The sequence below is a fragment of the Cygnus olor genome, chromosome 3 (genome assembly GCF_009769625.2).
Source record: "Cygnus olor isolate bCygOlo1 chromosome 3, bCygOlo1.pri.v2, whole genome shotgun sequence".
Lineage (NCBI taxonomy): Eukaryota > Metazoa > Chordata > Aves > Anseriformes > Anatidae > Cygnus > Cygnus olor.
Genome location: NC_049171.1, coordinates 87,216,909 through 87,238,581, shown reverse-complemented (window position 1 = coordinate 87,238,581; position 21,673 = coordinate 87,216,909). Strand labels below are relative to the sequence as shown.

At 43.6% G+C, this 21,673-nt stretch overlaps 1 protein-coding gene across 5 annotated transcripts in view; it reads right to left on the bottom strand.

Annotated features, from left to right (window-relative positions):
- CDC42EP3 (CDC42 effector protein 3) overlaps window positions 1-20,567 on the bottom strand; it is a 34,247-nt gene extending 13,680 nt beyond the window's left edge. Inside the window, exon 1 of one of the 5 annotated variants that reach the window (XM_040551574.1) lies at window positions 20,136-20,567. The gene's annotated coding sequence lies outside the window, so the exon portion shown is untranslated. Of the gene's footprint in view, window positions 1-3,089; window positions 3,106-11,013; window positions 11,612-13,427; window positions 13,549-13,649; window positions 13,776-20,135 lie in introns of those variants that run through there. The other 4 variants (XM_040551571.1, XM_040551572.1, XM_040551573.1 and 1 more) reach the window with 4 other exon arrangements.
- Window positions 20,568-21,673: the final 1,106 nt, after the last annotated feature.

The following is a 21,673-nucleotide window of genomic DNA, read 5'->3' as shown; positions in this document are numbered from 1 at the left end:
ACACCACCCCGCTGCACCCCTCTGCAGTCCTCCCAGGCCCAACGGGGCCGAGTTCCCTCTTCTCCCTCCCTCCCACCTCAGAGGCAGCGCCCTGCATTTGCAGGTCCCTCTCGCTCCCCTTTACAAATGCCAGCTAAGTGCTAAATACGCTCCTCGGCACCAGCCCCCATGTTCCTTACGCAGCTTCAGGCAAAGGTTATCAAGGGGGACAGAGTCTAAAGCTGACTGTTAATTGTATTATCCACTGCCAAAACCACTGTCCATAGAATTAAGCCTGAGCAGCAGGGGCATCCCACTTCCAGCATATTGAAAACGCTTGTACCAGGTTTCTGACAGCCAAATTCCACCTGAATTAAACAGCACCCTGGCTTTTCTTAATGCCTTGGCTTGCCTCTCACAAGTATCCGACAGTTTGCTCCTCACAGGATGCAGAGTACTGTGCTGACAGGTCGGAGAAAATCGGTCAGTTGCTCAAGGCAGAAGTTACATTTAGGTCTGGCGAAGCAGACACCAGCTATATATACTAAGCCTATGCTGTATCTAGGTTGCGCTAATTAGTTCAGAGTTGAGAGAAGCTCATTCTGAAGCGGAGCACACATGCACCAAAGCCTTACATGGCATCGCGACACTTGCTGGGAGACTGTTATAACTCTGCTTGGTCATCAGGTGTCTCGTTTGGACAACTGTGACAGCACCCAAATGAGGAGCAGCGATCCCCGTGGGCATGGATGCACCTCTCTCCTGAACCAAGCCTGAGACATTACCACATGCTGCAAGTAGTCCATATACCAATTCACATGCCTGGCATGGAAGGCAGTGGGGTGTAGACAAACAAATAAAAGAACATTATTCCGAGACCTACTTTACCATGTAAAGGGCACTTTTATTTGCTTAATCCTTTAATAAGTAGGTAAGATGAACTTCTGCTTTTACTGACAGCTATTTAAAAGAAATTTCTAATGGCTCTTGCAAGCTCCAGGGAGTCAGAAGTCAAGTCATGGGGGGAGGAATGATACGTTGCTCAGTTGCATGGTTTACCATTCATCTGAAGAAAACGTGACATGCTGTAGAGCCTAGGACAGACACCCAGACAAAAAACGCTGCTCAAACACTGGAGGAAAAAAAAAACAAACCTCAGAAAATAAAAGCAATGTAAAGATGGTGACAATCCAAGCCACAGAAGTAAATGCTCAGGTATTCTCATCTCCTTAGTGTTGGCAAGCAGAGCAGAAATTGAGGTTAATTTCTTTGCCCTGAGAGCCAGCAGAAGCCATATCCAGGCAAGATATCCTCCATTGAATACTGTAATAATGCAACAGGATTGTCTTAACTTAAGGCACAGCGTGCCTTTCTTCTCTTGTAAAAGTCCATACTGCTTCTTTTAACAGATAGAGCCTCCGTAGAAACACAGGAAACTTACACAGTTCAGCTCCCTGAATTACAAAAGAGCACACAGCCAACAGAGACAGCATACTTAAGAAATTTAAAAGAAAACTTCCATCTGAGGACGGCATCAACATCTCAGTGTTGCTGCTTCAGTACTGGATGGGAAGAAATCCACGGATAATGTAGACACTGGTCCGCAGAGTCATTGGATATAGCTCATGTGGGAAGGAACAGAAATACCATAACCAAAATTCTGTGAAACACATTGCCAGTAAAAGACACATACAGTAACTTCAAGAAGAAAGTTATTATAACATAGCTGTCATTCCTTCTTTTCAGCTGTGTATGGGTACTACCTGGATTTACCAGGCTCTGATTTATACTGGAGGAAATCATTAAATTGTTCACCAACAGCTACAAAGATCCATGTTAGATGTTAGGGATGTTCATCACGTTAGGAATGTTCATCAACATCCCTACTGCTATAGTCCTACGCTTCTTAAATTAAACTACATCCATAACCATTTCTTCTTTATTGGTCTAACAAACAGCATTCCCCTAAAATAAGAAAGAAAACATACATACCTATTTGCTTATCCTCCAACACAAAATTTAATGTAAGGGATGTTTTGAATCCAAAAGTAAGAGGAAGACAGCAGATCACTAAGTTCTCTTTACTGTTGATGTTCTATATGTCTGTTTCCTAATGCCTCCTTTACCATCAGCGTATTTTCTACTCTACACAGGAAAATGGGATTTTCTTTTGGTTTTTAAATTCTCCCAGAACACAAAACACTCTAAATACAGGTTATCCTGTAGTAACTCAAATTAAACATAGCTATTTCTTTATGAGATTTCCTGCCACAGGCATCGCTGTAAAACTTCTGCCATTCCTGAAAAGACCGTAAGCCATTCACTTTAGAGAAGGAAAACAGGAAGGCGGAGACAATTTAGGATACGAAGAGAAGAAAGACCCAAATAACAGCAGGAAAAAAAATATTTGCACCTAACTGGTAAACCAAACCTCCAAATTCAACACATCAGCAGTTTGCTGTAAAGCAGCTAATTTTTAGCAGTCACCAGGCTCCGAGGTTGGCCTCTGCTGCCGTGATTATGAAAGCTCACACCTCCCGGGGTGCTTCAAACTGCCTGCACAGGGCAGGCAATATCACCCAGCACGCCAACACAGGTTGAAAGACCATTACTTGGTAAAATGAAATCTCAATTTTAACAGCCTGTATCCAGACAGACTTTTAATCTACCTTGAATTTTGGCTGTTGCGCTCTACTGACTTATTATGCAACAATATGAACTGAAGTGCTGTTTTAGAACTTGACTAAGCCTAATAAATCATGAAACTCCCTTTACACCTCTTGCTGTTCACCTTTCTTGTGTAGAAGATACAGAAAGTTTTCCTGTGTGTTTTTCCAGACACCCAAATACTCTTCTTGGACTTTCCATCAAAAGGCTGTCATTTATGGTCATCTGGAAACAGCCACGCGCTCCTTGTTCGGACCTATCATTCATATCCTCAGCAGAGTGCAGGGAAGAGCTTATCAACACAAGAAACATCTTAGTTCACACACTGCATTTGGAAAGCAACAACTCCCCACCCCATGAATGACAATGAGCTCCTATTTCTGTTCTTTTTGCAAATGCAAGAAGCAACAAGGAAACCAAATTAGCATTTTGAAACACTGTACCAGATGGCAGCTACTGATGACACTTTTCAGATAGCTTGAAAGACAACCAGATTGACTTTTTGAGCCACTTAGTCCACATCTTCTCTCTCTGTTAGCAGTAATTAAATGCATGTAATCGTTGGAGGCTATAACCACTCTAAATCGCATCAGAATTGGGATTCTTGTTTCACTAAATAGATAACAAGATAACAAAACCAATATCACTGCAATGGGAAAAGGATAGGTCTAAATAACATACAACATACACAGCTCCTCTTCTGTCCAGCGCACCTACTAAAAGTACAAAATATTTTTTTTCCCCCATCATGGTATCTCAGAGCAGACCAATGAAAACTTCTTGTACACCAGCTTAATATGCTGGATTTCATAGGAATTTCTACCCATCTGTACACAGTAAAGGGTAATGTCACTGGCAGTCAGACTGACTAAAGATGTTACAAATCGGAGTCGGGGCATTTCCTTCCACTATGGATGTCTTGACTTACGTGGGCATTCTGCTCAGCAGGAGGACTTTCAACCTGCCTTACCAGTGGCTGCTCTTTAACTCTTTTCCCTTTAATTTATCCATTTCACTCAGGGAGTTACTCGAAAATGACCTGTACTGGGGGATGGGAGAGCAGGGAAAGGTGAGGAAAATCAACTGGTAGATAATAAGAATGAGAGAAAGAGGGATCTTGATTCTCTGATACACGAACATCAGCAAGATGCTCGAATTTTAACAGTAGCCAAAGTCACAAATTCAAGACTAAAATTTAAGACCAAATCACACAGGCCACACTTTCAGGATAGAAGATTGTGCTCAAAAATGGTAATAAGAGTTCTGCAGGTCAAAAGAGATAAGCAGCTCAACCAGATCTTCTTGCGCTGAGGTCAGCTACCGCAATGCCCTGCTGCATAAGAGCACTGATGAGGGACAGGAAAGTTCCCCTAATTCTGCATTTGGCCATCAACCGGCCTGCTCCGGTAGCCACAATTCCAGGAGGATGTCACTAAACAAAGGAGGGGTTTCAGAAGGGCCATGAGACTGATTAATGGACTAGGTAATTTATAGAAACAGACACATGGAGAATTGAATCTGTTTTGCTACTTAGAGAATGAAGCAATGAGTTGATCATGGGCTGTAACTAATGCATATGGAAAAAAATATAATCATAGAGGGCATCCTGCTCCCAGCCACTGAATCATGATTTTTTTTTTTTCATGTTATTCCTTATATTTCCTAGTATAAAGCTAGAGAAAGCAAGGGAAGGAAAATATATCTTCTCTGAACAGTAAGGAAAATCAAAGGCTTGTGGTGGATTCTCTGTTAATTTGGACTTTTTTAAACATATTTTTTCCCCAAAAAAACTGTCCACGGTCTAATTCAAACAACTCAGGCAGATCCAGGAATCAGGCTCCTGATTGGTCTGGCTTTTATCATTCAGGGTATGAACAGTATTTTCCCTTGACTGAACACATTAACTTTCTCTTAAGAATTAAATATTTTGGAAAGAATTTTCATCTAGGGAAAGCCACACTAATTTTTTAGAGCCCTTTTGTCCACAAATTATGTTTTCTTGGCCATAAAGATAATTATGAAGACTGAAAGGGTGAATTTCCTGAAAGTTATCAAAACAGAGTTCTCATTCAAACTGTTGTGCTTGGAAAGTTTTAGTCTTTCAGCACAAAGTAGAAAAGAAAAATAGCCATCTACATTTGACACTACTTCAAATCCTGCACAGAAAATTATATAATTTCTTTGCTGTCAAATTGTCACGAACAGTTTGAGATCTGCAGGCTTTAAAAGCTGTTTCTCCTCTGATGCTGTACAAGCAGAAGGGCACACATTTCACAACAGCTTAGCCCATTCAAAGTGAACAAGGGAAATTAAACATCTTGAAGTACAGCTTCCAAAAAAGAGATCTCTCAAATCCGTGACCAAATAGAATTCAACATCCAACTTTAGATACTCAGTTCTGGAGAAAATAACAATGAAAAATGAGCTGTGACTTGAATTTTGACAACACACCAGAAATACCATTTATTTTCATGCCACATCCCCTATATATAGTTACTGCTGTAAAATTTGACTTCAGGAGCACATTTATCCTTTAAGGATATTAAGCCGAGAACTACAAACTTGGAAATTCTGACAGCCCAGTAACTACTGACGACTCCCTCATCAGACGGACTGAAAGAACACACTGAACTGAAGGATCAGAAAAATCACCTGGTACCACTTCAGACAAGAAACCTTGTTGTATACCCTGCCTATACAAGCTGTCCTTGCTTCAGCAGATAACAGTTTCATTACTCAGAACATGCACCCCATTTCTCAGGTAACTACTCTTTAACATGTCCGCCTTCAGATGTCTTAGGAACTTCCATCTTAAGGCTCATTTCTGAGTTGTTGATAAATATCAGACTTTGCCATTCAAGGCAACGTTTTCTCTCCTTTGTCTGCAGTAATCTGTATATGTTTATTTATTGGGAGGATTAGAAAGAGGTATGAGAATTTTAACATAAATTGTTAATCTGCTTCTCTAATGAGACAAAACCAAAATGAGATATTTCCCCTCCCCTGCTCCAACCTAATGCCCCTTGTTCTCATCCATACACCTCCCATCACAATCCACAGCCTTGCTAAAATGTTCTGGCACGTCTTTTAAAACTAGTCCTGACATTCAAAATTGTGTCTTTTCCTGTCTCTGTGAATTTTCAGGACAGTCAATTTTAAGGTGGTTAAAAAGCATAATTTCTGAAAGATTCAGTAGCCTGGTGTTTGCCAGCTATAGGGTTCTGAGATTACCTCTTTATGAAAAATACTACCCTACACTTTACCTTGCTGTGCTCCATCCCCACAAACAACTCAAAAGAAGAGCCATCAGTCCAGCCTCAGGAAGGACAGAACCTGTGCAGAAGAACTAAGGAAGTGGAACAAAGAGGCAGAGGACAGTAGAAGTGGAGAAGGGATCAACCCTTATGCGCAGATACAAAGGAGAAAGACTTGCAAGCAAGCTTGATACAGGAGAATCAGCTAGAATTTAGCAATAGGAGTTATTTCCATGTTTAGATTGCTCATTTGGGCATTGAAACATGTTTCTTACGTTACAACTCTTCAGTTTTATGCAGATTATGTCTTTTCATTTTCAGAGATTACTTGAATACATTTAAAGATTTACATTTCAGTGGATATACTTCTTACCAACGGCAGTGTCAAAAAACTCCCAAATTCTCTGCTGTTGCTTCATTAGATGCCACTCCTGTTTCTTCCCTCTATAGCATATCCCAACAATCCAGCTGCTATACCGTAACACAAAAAACTTAGATATGATGCGTATTCTTCTGGCAAAATAGAGGCACTTTTGTAGTGTGAAGGTAAAATAACTACTTAAACTAAAACTGAAATTAATTCTCAGACAAACTATGGAAGCTGTCTGCAGTATAAGCTACTTGATTATCACTTTCATTTGGGGAGGTATGGTTTCTTTTTGTCCTTCTCAACAATTCCTTTAGGAACTCCTACAGATTCCTAACCTACCTGGGTTCTTGCTATTGTAATATTTCTTCTTTGGGACCAGAATTTTCTATTTTTAAGAGAACTGTAGAGCCCTCTGCTATAAAGAGATGCCTTTGTTGTCTTTGCTATTGACCTTATTGGATCTTATCTAACAGATTCTGAAGACTGGGATGGGTGTTCATCATGCCTGAGGGGACAAGTAGACAAAACCAGCCGCAGAAAAAAACAAAAGGACACACAGCCTCCCTCCCCAGCTAAAGTCATATTGTGCAAGTGAGAAGGGACCTACAGAAAGAGAGTAACTGCCATACAAATTACTGGTCTGCTTTGTCAGCTATCTTGTTCCTAACAATATATTGTCTGTACCGCTAATTACTCTGCATATCATTAAGAAGAAACAAGGAAGAGCAGATCTGGTAACATTAACAATCCAACTCGTTCAATTAAGGCTTTTTTTTCAAACTGACTAGACGTCTGAACCCTCTTTCTTTCAACATTTTACTCCTATGCAAGACAACCAATCCACATTATTGTAGCATCAGGAGCCCTAATTACAAGCCAGGTATCTACTACATTAAGAACTAATACCTAGCACACTAAGAACCGTGCAGATGTAAAACAACAACATCACCGTCTCACAAAAGACAGTTCTTCAGTTGTGGCATCTTTTGGGGCAGGAAATACTGTTAGCTTCAAACTGTTGTGAGCATCACCTTCCCCTCCCTTTTCCATCTTTCTACTCCAAGCGTTTGCACTGAAGTAAAATACAATTCCATACATCTACACAGCCTGTGTGGACACACTGCACCATTCTTTACCTCCGCATTCCCATCTGGTTTCTAAATATCCAAGCAGAAAAATGTTGCCCACGGAATATGCACGCACCACCCCCAGACACTGCCTCTTACCCTCTTATGAACTGTGGTTATTCTTCCGAGGTCATTATACTACAGAGAAATGAGCAGGCAAAAGACCAGCTTACACTTGATGAAGAGCAATAATCTCTTGCATCTGAGGCAGGAACATGTGAGCTGCATCTGACATGCAGGACAATCAATAGCACTATTCTTCCTTTTCCCTGTTTCATTCTCCTACTGTTTATGTCTCCCTGAGTTGAGCCAACCCCTAATGTTCTTCTTAGGAACCACACATCCTCAAAACAAGGGAGACAACAAAATCTACGCAGCCCCATACCATCCTCCAAATGAATACAGACAAGTCACGCAAACCCTGAAGAGAAGTCTCTTTGCAAGGACCGCAGCACTGGGGAGAAATGGTCTGGCTGGCCTTCGCAGCAAACTACAAAACAGAACCTGCATTTTCTTTTTTCTTCACTCTGTGATATATTCTGCTTTGGTGTCAGAGAAGCTTGTGATTTTATTGGTTATGAGTGCAAAAACAGGTACTCTCAAAGAACCAATGAGTCCTATCAATGCTTTAAATGTCACAGAGGTTGTAAAATCAAAATCGATTAAGCTACAATTTAAAACTTAAACTTTGAGATTTTAAAGATTGACCTAATCACTGTCTGGGGACACATTTTAAACTGATTCTATGCTTTAGTTCCCAAAAAGCAATTTAACCAAATAATCCAAAGATAAAGACCAAAAGGTAATACACATGGCTGTTCCCCAACAGAATTCATCATGAAAAACAGTGGCAATAATGTCTGAACAAGGTGCTTCCTTAGTGGTGGTCTGCCACATTGAAGACAGGGTATTTACAGTGGACATTTCAAGCACAGGAAACGGAAGAAAAAGCAAAACAGGACATTCACCTCAAGCCTCACTACATTTTGGATTAATCCTGGCCTGAGTTTCAGAGCTAAATTACTGATCTCGTGAATAAACAGAAGTAAAGCTAAACTAAATCAAAGTATAAAACAAATCATATTAAATGAGACAAAAAGAAAAAGTTTGATTTTTTTTCATTAAGATCTTAAGCATTTTCTAAAAGATGTAGATGCATCTATACACACACAATTTAGGCTTTACATAACTAGAGCTGGAGATATGCATACAAGGAAGAAAGAATGGAAGCAGTTTCTGATCACAATGAATTCATGAATACAATTTAAAAGGTTAGATTTAGTAAGCATTAGAATTAAGAGGAACATTAAAAAAAAAAGTTCTAGTTTCACAAGGATTTTTTAAAGTCCTAAATTACTTTACATATTGATTTTTGTAAAATTTAAAAGCTTTCCTAATGAGAAGCATCCATTAGTGCTGTCATATGCTTCATGAAAATAAATGAAAAAGGAAAAAAGATTAAAAAATGGCAAGAATGTAAAGGTGTGTGTGTGAAAAACAGCAACACTGGCATTATGTTCTTGTACATCACTTGGTATTAGGGCACCACTCAAAGACGAAAAGAACAAAATTAAAAAAAAAAAAAAAAAGAAAATGTCTACTACATAGGAGCCAACACAACCATTCTACTTGAAAGAACCATGCTCTTAAAACTCTGAGATGCTGTACTAGAACTGAACAAAGTGTTTGTCAAAGCAACAAGACTCATCAGCCACTGTTTCACTAAAAAGCTTAAGCCTCCAGTTTCGTCTGCCGTCTCCTTCCTGCCATTCCTTTCCCCCAGCTCTGCTTCCTACTGAAGATCTGCATCAAGATTACTCATATCCTCACAGGTGCCAGAGTTTGTTCTCCTCAAGTTCATGACAGAGATCTCGGCTGGCTAGGAAGCTAGTTTCACAACTTCTTTGGAGGAATACTTCATAGATGCTGACTGTGGTGGCACAAAGCACCTTTGATCTTCCTTGCAGAGTATCACTGAGAATTCTGAACCCCGTAATTAGAAATATCCTATGTGGGACACTAAGCTTGCAAAGTCAAAGAATGCAAAGTTAGGAAATCCCAAGATTATATTATTGTGCAACCATTATTTGGTTCCTTCACCATCTGCATTAAAACGTTGCCCAGCGCTACCCAAAAGTGCTATGACAGAGCAGGACCTTCAGCCTCAGCCCAGCATTTCAGACAGATCCTTTCTTTTGTCACTTCTCCCCCCATTTGCTTCACATATTGTCTGAGGCAAGAGGGCTACGAGAAGTAACATGTTAGGACAATGCCCTTATATACATTATCGCCACTTTCCACAAGCATTTTCCAACTTCTGGATACATGCTTTTACCATCACTAACAGACCTTTCACATACGTTCTGGGGTTTGCTTGACTTCACTGTTATACCATAAAGACTTTTTAAAAAGTTAACTGAAAAAAAAATTAATCAGACTAACAGTTTGCTTTTATTTACTATTCTTATGGTAGCATCTAATATTTTAAGCAAGAAAGAAAACAACATTTAGAATAAAGACTTTAAGCCTGTTTCCTTTGTTTAAGGCACAATACAAATATCCAGATACACAAAAACATCTACAACAGAACAGTGAGAAACAGACTCAAAACATCTGGTATTTCAAAGGGACAGAATAAATAGTAATAATAATAACAGTAGTAATCAAAATATATCAAGCCCTAAATTTTAGACCTTCCTGGTAAAGATATGAAGAAGTATTTATTTTTAGAAAGTTCTCTACACATTGCTTAAAAATAAATAAATAAAAATTGCTACTTAAATACATCTAGACAGCTTTGCAGAGACCTGACTAAGCAAGTCATCCCTAGTTTCACTGACCACAGCCTGTCATCAGCACTTGTATCTCTACGGAAGGTCAGCCGCTGTTTGCACATAACCTCAGAAAAGTTCACTTGGATCATTCAGAATGAGCCCCAGCACAATACCTCACTACATCATCCCATTTAATTTCTTATCTAACTTGTTCCGTGTTGACCTTTATGATAGAAATCAAAGCAGTGTATCAAACTTTCTTCTACTATTCAGTGCAAGTACACAACATTAACATAGCATTTACATAGTTGAGTTATATGTTGCTGAACCACACATGGTGAAGTTGAAATCCTTAATGTGGCTCCTTGGCATCTATCAGATACTAGTCATCGTGTTTTAAAAGTATTGTGCAACTTGCGTAATTTCAAAGATAAGTATAACAATATTTCAAATTACTTTTGCTAAACACATCTTCATGATCAGAGTAGCTTTTAATGTGAGGCCAATTTTTTTTTGAAAGTATGATTTAGTCTGAGTATTTAACTATCATTTTCACATTTTCAAAGCTTTAGGTATTAAAATGTGCTACTCTAATGTAGGCTTAGCCTGTAAACAGCTTATCTCCCCGCTTTAAACCACACACACACACAAAAAGAATAAAACACACTCAACAATTCACTACCCTCTCAGCAGAAGAAAAATCTCACATTGTCTTACAAAAATTATTAATTAACTATGCTTCTGTGGACTTAACTAGTGGCTGAATCATACGACAAACATTTCTTCTTACACCTGACTATTCCATAAATGTCAATGAAACCCAAGTGAGGGTGTAAATATACCTTGTCACTCTGGCCCGCTCAGTCTGCTTGTAATCATCTCGCTTCATCTTGGCAGAGCGATTTCTGCAGCTTTTCTGTGTCTTGATTTAACCCTTAAACTATGGAGAAGCTCGTTCCAGCCACTCCCATTACATTCTTTTCCCCTTCAGTCACCATGCTGGATCAATATCTTTGTTCACAAAACACGGAATACTGTAAAATACTCTGTAAGTAATGATTATCCTCATGAGTGTCATCCAGAAGTATCTCTTATTTAGTACAGCACTAGAAACAGATCTCTTCTGCATGAACATCACTTAACTTGTACTCAGTAGCTGCACCTAGTTCTGCCCTCCTGTTTCACAGGAAAATCTCCCCTGTGCAGGTGGTGCTTTGCATCCGCTCCTGCTGCTCTGCCCAGCGTTATCCACCAGCACCAGCCAGGTGCTTTCGCTGGCCAGTAACTGGCCTGCTTTGCAGCGAGAAGAAATCATTTAGAAACAGTCCCCATCCAACACCCACGTACGATTCTCCCCACATCTGCATTGAAATTCAGACCCGACATTATCTGAGAAAGGCACCTTTCCATCACAGACACCTCCCAGAGAAACCAACAGAGGATACACCTTCAGCCAAGTGCTACCCTTGCAAGAGATGCAGCGATGGGGATGCAGCACCACGCCTTAGGCACAGACCACCCAGTCAGTCCACCTGTACCACTGGGGAGGGAGAGCCAGCCAGTTCCTCCTGAGATGGTTTGAATCTTGAAGAAAGATATTTATTCTGTCTTGATCACGATAAGAAAGAAGTAGTGAAGTGATACTTTTTCTTTGTTTTTTTCCTTTTTTCTTTTATCCCCTCCCCAGCTGTGTTTGCATGCAGTAAGATGAAAGCCTGTGGGTTTTTATACGAGCACGAAAAGCCAAAACGGGCACTGTGTGACTTACATCTACCACAATTCTGTCATTGAGGGTGAGGAACAGGAAGACCTGGCCAGAGAGTACCAGTGAGCCCCCTGGACACAGCGTCAATGAAGCAAAAGAGAGCTTGAAGGCAAGAAGGACGTGTGGTAGAAGGAAATTTGTTTTAAAATGCCAGCACAGTTCCCTTCCCTACCCCAAACTATTTCTCAAGACTTGGGCAGAGGATCAGAATTTCTTCTGTAAGGAGTCACCTAGCTTAGAAGGTTATAACCCAAAGCAGCATACGTAATTATGAAAAGCTGAGAACAAAACATGCTCTGCCACGAAACGTGGCTTTCTTTGGTTATGGAGTAGCTGATATCGGTGGTTTGGAGCAGTTTTAAACACCACTTTGAAGTTGGCATGATGTTTAGCCCCAGCAGTCCAACAGCGAGGTGCAGAGCCACGCCGCCCCAGGGAACGTGTGGCTCCGGGCTGCCTGGCGGGCAATAGCCATCGCCTTCCCTTCCAAAAGGCACCCAGGCCACCTCCTGGTGATCCTGGCTGGCTTTGAGGACCGCTGAAGAAGGCAGAACCACGGAGGCAGCTTCTGCAGCCTGATACTCACTTCTGTGAGTGAAGCAAGGTGCTCTGAGAGACCAGTAATTGTGATTACGGTTAATCTAGGCAGGAGATAGGCCCCATTGTTCCTTCCCTCTGCAGATACCGTTGGCAAATGCTGAGGCCAGGAAAAATCACTCCTCTCCGTGCTACTCTACCGGCTGAGGAACCTGCTCGGTCCCCCTCCTCTGCGCGCTGTAATATAAAACAAATGTGCAAAGCGAGGAATGTCTCCAACATAGGAATTTTCTGTTACTTTTCTGAACGCTTCTGCTGAAAAACTGTTTTTAACGTGCCGCAGAGCTGAAGTAAATCTTACCGCTAACACTAACCCAGGCTGGACCCTTTCGGCACAAACCTCTGTAAAAATAAATCGCGGCAATAGCAAACACCTGCTGATGCACGCTGCTACGTTTAGCCAGCTGCTAAGATGCCACATCTGTCACTGCTCCCTCCCGGCCCTGAGCTTTCCTTTTCTGTAGGGAAGGAGAAAAATCCGTCCCCGGGATCGCGCCGAGCATCCCGCTGCCTTTTTTGGTAGCCCTGCGAGCATCCCGGCCGCGGCTCGGGGACCGCGGGGCCGCTGGGACCGTGTCCCCCGAGAACCGCCCGCTCTGGGGTTTTCGGACCTCAAAGCATCTGATTTCTTCCCCGCAGCTCGCCGAGCGATGTCCCGTTTTTGTGAGCGGACAACAATGGTGGGCACACACACACACGCACGCACAGACACACAGGCAGCTGCACCGCCGGGCGCGCTCCTTGCCCGCACGGCCCCCCCAGGCGCTTTGCGGAGGACAACAAAGGATCGGGGCCCCGTTCCTTCGTACCGAGCCCCCTTCCCCTTTTTGGAGCACAGCAGCCACCGGCGCAAGCCCTAAATCAATTGCGCCCTCCGGTTCCGTCCCCTTTTACCTTTCAAGCGAAAACGCCGCGGGTCCCCCCGCCGCCGGCCCATCGCTCTCCGGCAGCACCCGAGCGCTACTTCGCGCCCCCGGCCCCGCCGCCTTCCTCCTCCTCCTCCTCCTCCTCCTCCTCCTCCTCCTCCTCCTCCTCCTCCTCCCGCCTTCCCCTCCCCGACCCCCGGCCGCCGAGCCCGGCTCCGGCTGCCCCCCGCGGCCCCGCTCCCCGACTCACGGCCGCTGCCCGGCTCCTTCCTCTCTCTCTCTCCGTCCCTGCGGCCGCCCCTCCGCCCCCGGCGGCACCTGCGAGCGAGCGGCCGGCGGCCGGGCGGGGCGGCGGCGGAGCGCCGAGTGCCGGGGGCGCGGCGCGGGGCCGCGGGCGGCGAGCGGCGGCCGCGGGGAGGCGGCGCTGCCGGCGGGCTGCAGGGAAATCCCGGCGCCGCGGAGCCGCCCGGAGGAAGGGGAGCGGCGCGGGGCGGGCTCGGGCGCGCCGCTGCCGGGGCACGGCGGAGAGCGGCACGCGTGGGCAGCCGGCGTGCGGCGTGCGAGCGCGGGGCTGAACAGCATAGCTAAAAGTACAGGATCATAGGATCGGTAAGGGTGGAAAAGGGCTCCGAGATCAGGTGGTCCAACCGTCACCCCACTGCCAATGTCACCCACTAAACCATGTCCCTGTGCACCAGGTCCAACCTTTCCTTGAACGCCCCCAGGGACGGTGACTCCACCACCTCCCTGGGCAACCCATCCCAGTGCCTGACTGCTCTTTCTGAGAAGAAATGTCTCCTCATTTCCAACCTGAACCTCCCCTGGTGCAACTTGAGGCCATTCCCTCTAGTCCCATCACTGGTTATCTGCGAGAAGAGGCTCCCCCAACCTCCCCACGCCTTCCTTTCAGGTAGTTGTAGAGAGCAATAAGGTCTCCCCTGAGCCTCCTCTTCTCCAGACTAAACAACCCCAGTTCCCTCAGCCGCTCCTCATAGCACTTGTGTTCCAGGCCCTTCACCAGCTTCATAGCCCTTCTCTGGACACATTCACATTTACACGCACACATGTGGGAGAAAGGATATTTCCCTTCACTCTCTTTGTGTTCTTGGTGTGGGAGTGTTTCAATGCGGAAGCACCTTGCCGCCAGAGAGTCATGTTCCCTCTGACACAAATTCAGTGCCAGAACACAGCGGACATCTGAGTGGGCCACGTGCCTGCAAGACTGCCGTGCCCTGGCACATGGAGGGGGCGTCTCCAATCCCAATACCCGAAATAAAGCCTCTGCAGAAAGTACTGCCCCTTCAGATGAAATGCCTCCTTGTGGCACTATCTCAAATTCTGCCAAAATCCTTTTAGCCACCTGATTCGTGTAACACGATTTTTATTCTATAACAACAGCCCCAACCCTCCCCAGGCCGGTTCGATGTCTGAGGGGGAGGCGCTGGCCCAGCCGGTGCGAGGCCTCAGTGCAGGCCCCAGCCGGGTCGGGCACCCAGTGAGCAGGTGGCCAGAGACAGAGGGAGCCAACGGGGTTGAGGGCTCGGCCGGAGAGTGCATGCTTCCAGTAACTCTCAATCGCTGCTGCAAAAGCCAAAGTAAATTTGAGAGTGGCCCAGAGGCTGCTCCCGCTTTCTGCGGGACACTCAGAGAAAACAGCTATTATAAAGTTTGTGTAAGCAAAAGAAAAAAAGAATTATGTAATAAATGCTGGCTTCTTTGGATACACATCCAACTTTGCAATTATTCAATTATTTATTCTGCGCCAATGCACTCCACGCTACCTTTAATCTACCGACGCTATTCTTGAGACTACTTTTTCATTTCGGAGCCTAATTTAAGTGGTTTAGAACATTTGAAATGGGACACTTGAGGGATGACATCGCTCACACTTCTTTTTAGTTCAGAAAGGAAATGTGTGTGGGCATGCATGTGCGTGGCTTCATGTGCTGAAGCTGACGAAAATCCACACAACCGTTTCTGAGGACAAAGCAGGCAGGCGCACAGCTTTGTCTGCTGTAATGCCAGGCTGCTGGTGCTGTGCAGCGGCACACTCAAAAGCTTGTCCCAGTCGTGTCGCACATCCCTGCCTCTTCCCCATCCTTTCCTTGGTTCTTCTTTTTCAGAGCTAGGTTCCACGCCTCTGCACATCACTTAACCATGCCACAGTTGCTTTAACTCATGTTTCTCTCTCGTGCTCTTTCATGTAGCGACCTTCTGTGCCTCTGACCTGCAGCACCTGGTCCAGCTTTTCCCTCCTCATTTTACTGTTGTCTTTCCCATTCTGAGATTCATGCTTGTGCTTCGTGTTACTGTGGTGAGAAGACAAGCAGCTTCTCTTTGGTCCTGAAAGCCCATTCTGCCAGAAGCTGCAGCAATGCCACTTCAGTTGTACTTGTATCGCTGGTCTTACCTTTTTGTTTCCTGCGTTAGTCACTCTAGGGTTACAGAAAGCAGGCTGTGCCACCCCAGTACAGGGAATGTCATCTTTATCCTGCACTGTGCCCAAGTGTACCACCATGGGTCACAATGGTAACATTTCATAGGGTAACCCAAGCTGCAAGGGACCCACAAGGATCATAGAACCACAGAACCATTGAATATCCTGAGTTGGAAGGGACCCACAAGGATCACCGAGTCCAACTCCTGGCTCCACACAGGACCACCCAAAAATCAGACCATGTGTCTGAGAGAGTTGTCCAAATGCTTCTTGGACTCCAGCACACTTGGTGCTGTGATCACACCCTGGGGAGCCTGTTCCAGTGCCCGACCACCCTCTCAGTGAAGAACCTTTTCCTCAAATCCAATCTGAATTTCATTTTATCGTGAAGAACCAAAGGATATATTAAATGGAATGTGTTCTAACACAAGTAAATGCAGTTATTGTTTTGAGGCACTAACATTTCAGAGAAAAGTTTCAGTTTCTCTGCAGAAACATTGCCAATCTGTTTCCCAGCTTTGTGTGCTACAGGAAACCCTGGAGGACAGAACAGTATTTGCCAGAGGGGGAACGATGGTTCCTACAAGATCCCGAATTCCTCCAAATTCTTAGCAGTTAAAGTATCAGCATTGTTAATACCATGCAGATTTTGAACTGATTACAAGGAATGGTGGAATCTTCCACTGCTTGGTCCCTTTCCACCACAGATTAATGCTGTCTCTCCTGTCGTTTCAAACCTCTGACATTAGGAACTAAAACTGGAGTTTAAAGCACAGTCTTAAGATTCCTAAATGACAGGCATGCTTGAATACTTGAATACTTAAGTCCCCATGATATCTAGAGAATGTAAGTATTAAAGTATCTGTTTAAGTGCCTTGCTGAATCAGGATGACTTCTACTTGTCATAGTATTGGTTTTATTTATGTGTGCCCAACTCAAGTCCGTGGCATTTTTGCACTTCTTTCAGCTGGAGCTGGATTATGAATTTATTGAGGGTCATTAAGCAGAGAGTCTTATGCTTTGAAATTGACTGCTCAAAAGCTGTACTTTGAGGAAGGTTTTATGATCCTTAAAACACACACTGTTAACATAAGCTCTGGAAGCTAGGAAGCTAAACTATTTAACATAACCACGCTTCATTCTAGAATGACAAACAAGAAAATATTACTAAAACCTTTTTCAAAATCTGTCTAATGCTATTTTCAGTGTTCCTTAAGGTTGCATTCTGAAATGCCATTCCTAAATAGTGTTTAGAAATCATATATAGGAATAGTCTGAATTTTTGTCTCTTTTTTAATAATCTGCGTGGAGTGCCAATTTTATCGTGAAGAATCAAAGGACATATCCAAACACACATCATTTCTGATAACTTGATTTATAGAGCTATAGAACTGTAGGGTCTGAAGGGACTTCAGGGTCATCCCCTCCATGTTGTGCCTTGATGCAGGATCAAGCATGCTTTCCTTTTAAAACCTTTCAGAAACCTCTGGACCTCTCCATTCTCTTTTCCAGGGGAAATGCAGCCCCTTTACAGTTACCTGACACAGGCTGCTTCATCGTGGGCACAAACCCACCTCCTTCGCCACCTTTCACAGTGCCCCACAGATCCCCATGGCACTGTGGATGGGTTGGGAAACCACAGGCGGGGACAGGCTATTCTCACACATGTCCATTTATCCTCTCTTGCTAAAATCATCTGCTGATGGAAACCCCACAGCCCCCTGCGGTATCTCTACGGATTCATCCCTTCACTACCATTATTTTTTCTGTTTTCCTGGCAGATAAACAACTTGCATCTCTCTTTGCTGCAAAGTAGCACACTTTCTTCTCTCCCTGAGCCCAAAGAACACAGAAACCATCTTCCTTATAACAGTCCTATTTGGAAGCTGCTCTGTTCCCCAGCCTTATAGCTTTTCCTCGCTGATTGCTCTTACCAAGTCAAAACAATGATCAGGGCTACACAGTGCAGCTTCTTTTCATGGAAATTATTATGCAGCGTTGGAAAGAAATAATGTGATCTGACTGAGGGAAAAATCTTCTGCAACTTGTTTGCCACGGATTATTTCTGTAACTGTCACTTTGGGAATTTCTATAAATACAATCACTATCACTCTTGTGAGAAATGTGCATTTTCTACCATTTTTTAAACAATGAAAAAATACAGATCTGTTTTTCATCTAAATTCTTTATATATTTGAAATCACTCAGAGAAGAAAGTCCAAAGAAATGTGGTTAGCTTTGACGAAAAGAAGCCTCCCGGTGGGATATTTAACAGAATACCTAGAAAACAGTGTTGAAAGACTTATAATATTTGGATCCCATTTTTCAGCCTCTCGTTCTGTGACCTCTGATCTCCAGAGGACCTTACTTAGCTTTAACTCATTATCCTCTGTGGTGATAACACTTCGGACACAGGGGAGATAGAAGGGCTAATTGACCCCCTGTTCAAGCAAGGCTTTCACGTGACCTTTTACGTAGTAGTGATGGATGTCTGACATGCAACTTTTTTTGGTATTCCAACACTGCACACAATTTGGCTTCCCTAGCCTGCCTTTTCCTCCTGCATTATGAAACCCCATGTGCAAGCACGTGCGCGTGCAGGCACCAACCTTCCCCCAGGTGTTCCCAGGCTGCCCAGTTCTGCCTGGGGGCAGCGCATGGGGTGAGGCAGCGATTCAGCTGGCAAAAGAAGGTGGTAGTTCATTGAGTGCCCCAAACAGCTTTTCTTTCTTTCATCCTCTGCTCTCTCTGGGTCCCCTGAGTTCAGACCACTTTTCTCTGCAGAGCTCCCCAGGGAGGACACAAGCCCCCCAGTAGTTGGAGGGAGGGGATGCAAACAAGTCTGTAGTGCCAGATGGATGCCACTGTCCATAATCACCAGCAGCTTAAAATAGGTAATTAGTTAATTTTTAATAAAAGAAGGTCAATGGCTGTTTCAAGCTTAGGAGGAGAAAAGTAATAGGGGAAAAAAAAAAAAACTTGGAAGGTTATTGTAATTGTTCATTGTAAATTGTTCATTGTATTGTAAATGTAATAAATGGATGAAGTATAGAATAAATATTCATTTTAATAATAATTGCTCCCTTCACAAACAAAGAGTAAAAGAACAATGACAACTCTGCAAAATGTTGTCTTGCTTAATATAAAAATTAGCACATTGCTATCAGCATTTAGGGACTGCTTCTGAAACTGCTGAGTCCTCTTGCCTTCCCTTAACTACTGTGGGAGCTGAGAGCACCTGGCATCATGAGGAATCAGGCTCTTCAGCGGTTTTAATTTAGTCTGACAATAAGGCTGAATAAAAATATTCTTGGGGATAGCCCGCAATTATATAGCATGAGCTCATTTCTTCATTATAAAATGTGAGCTGAAACCATTCATAACTGCCAGCCAATATTACAACAGGCAATTCCAGTTTTTCATTGCATGGGAAAAGCACTAGCAAGCTTTAATGAGTTTCAAAAATAGCTGCCACATCAGAAAAGTGTAATTGTGCTTGTTTTTCAATGTGAATACCTGTTCAGCAGACATCGCTTGAATAATGGAATCCAAATAGACCAGGGCATGTAAAATAGCTACTTTTATTTGTCAGCTGCACACCCATTGTTTGCAGTCAGAGCCTGCAGAGCAGCTTCAGCTGTACATTCCTGGGAAGTGAATAATATCAGTTGAGATTATGCCGCATCTATTACAAGCACATTATAAAGATTGAATATAACCTAATTAGGAAATGCTGGTCTGCTGGGTGTGGATGTGGGCTGGTAAAGAGCCATTTTACATGACCTTCACTTACTGAAAATGAGAGTTCACAGAGGATAAAACAAAAGGTAACAATGCAGATTTCAGCCCCTGAGCCCAGATATCACATACGCATCTCACGTTCCTTATTACCGTTGCCACTAAGCTAAACAATTGCTCCCCAAGTTTCATTTCCATGCAGCTCTTTCGTAAACACTTTGCAAATCCAGCAGGACAAGCCAAATTTGGTCACAGTCTTATTTTTAATCCTGATGAGAATTAGAGCTATCTCCTGGCTTTTCGTGCTGGAAGGAAGAGGTTGCAGAGGGAGGCAGCCAGATTCTCTCCCAGGAAGCGGTTGCTCTGCGTGCCCTGGCAGAAGGCTGTGCTTCCCCAGCACTGCCTATGGACGAGCCCCTGGTCACATCACACAAACCCCGCTGGCTCACACAAGAAAATGATCTTGGCAGGCCAGCTCTCTCCTTTGGGTCCTCGCACACTCTCTCAGGTGTTGCTACAGCAGCAAAAGATTGCAAGTACCTGCAGGCCACAGTGTCCTACCTGGATGACGGGACAATTCCAGCTGTAATGTAGCTTCAGTTTGTCTTCGTTTTGGGGCTTGGATGGGATGTACTTAGAGGACCGGAAGATCTTCTTGCCTTACAGATTCCTTACGGGCTCATCTTTACTGGACAAGTGAAGGGGCAAGCTCTTCCAAAAGCTTCACAGACCTGCCTCTTCCTGGAGGTCTGGCCCTTCTGACATCCCTTCTGGTGTGCAGGACAGGGATGCTTCACTGCTCTCTGCTTGCAGCCTTACCACAGCATCGCTCATCAGCATTACAGGATTTCACAGCTATAAAAATCTCTATCAGCTGCCACAGTGCCTGCATGTTGCTGTTAGTCTGGCATGCTGCTGGCTAACAAGAAGTCACTGACAAAATGCCTTCAAATACATCTCATGTCTTGCATTTGCCTCCTGGTTCCAAACTGAAAGTTGCATTAATGCCAACAGCTGGAACAGATCAGTGCTCCAAGCTGGATTCATGCCTTACCACTGAATGGAACAGAGGTTGCAGAGAGAAAACTTCAGCATGCCAACTGAAAGCAGTTTACTATGTTTATAAGACAAAGTCACATCTGTACAGGTACTCACAAAGGACAGACCAGTTTTCCCACAGCATACCACAGAATGGTGCAACTGAGTCTGCAGTCAAAACCAGTAAATATAACCTCAGACATCACGGTTTGCCACCTAACTGAACACAGTACCAGGATAGATACACTTGAGAATAGCTCTGCCACGCACGTGCTTAGATCTGATCTAAAAATCTACAATTACCTGCTTTCTTTGCCATGAGGACCTTTCTGAGATCCTATTTCTCCTGGAAACAAAGGACTGATTCATCTCGTTCTGTGTGGGCCTTCACACATTGTTTAAGCACTATGGAACCAATTCTCTGCTGATTTTACTGTAGGTTAGGAATAGTTATGAAGATCAATGGCAAGATGCTGGTGTGAAATCACCATCAGGTGTCACTTAAAGATGACACTTCATGGAGGTGTATGTTCACTATGTATTTACTTTGTGCTCTTCTGTGTCTCCTGATGTTACCACAGCTGTGCAGCTCCCATCCTGTGCCGTGTAGATCAGGACCATGTCTGCCTCTGCTACAGATTCCCCAAACACTGGAGTTGCTTCTTCTTACAGATGAAATTAGCTATGTCCTCTTCATCAATGTCAACAAAAGCTGCATTTAAAGTGCAGAATTTATAAAATTACCTATGTCTTGACCCCACAAATATTCTCTAGTTCACAGCTTACACGTCACCAAACAAGACTGAAACCACCAAACCCCAAAAAACTTTAAAGGTCTCTTTTTTTTTCTTGTTGGAAACTTTCCCCAGATCAGTTAAGAAAAGCTAGTTGCTACCGTATTTTTAAGCCATGATTTCGAACCTGTGATCTGTGGGACCCCAGGTGCCCACTTTTAAGGGGCTTATGAAAGACAAGAAAAGCATGCTTCTTGTTAGGAGGTTTTCGGTTGCACAGGAAAATTTTTAGGAGCCTGCAAAATGAGAAATACTGAAACAAATAAT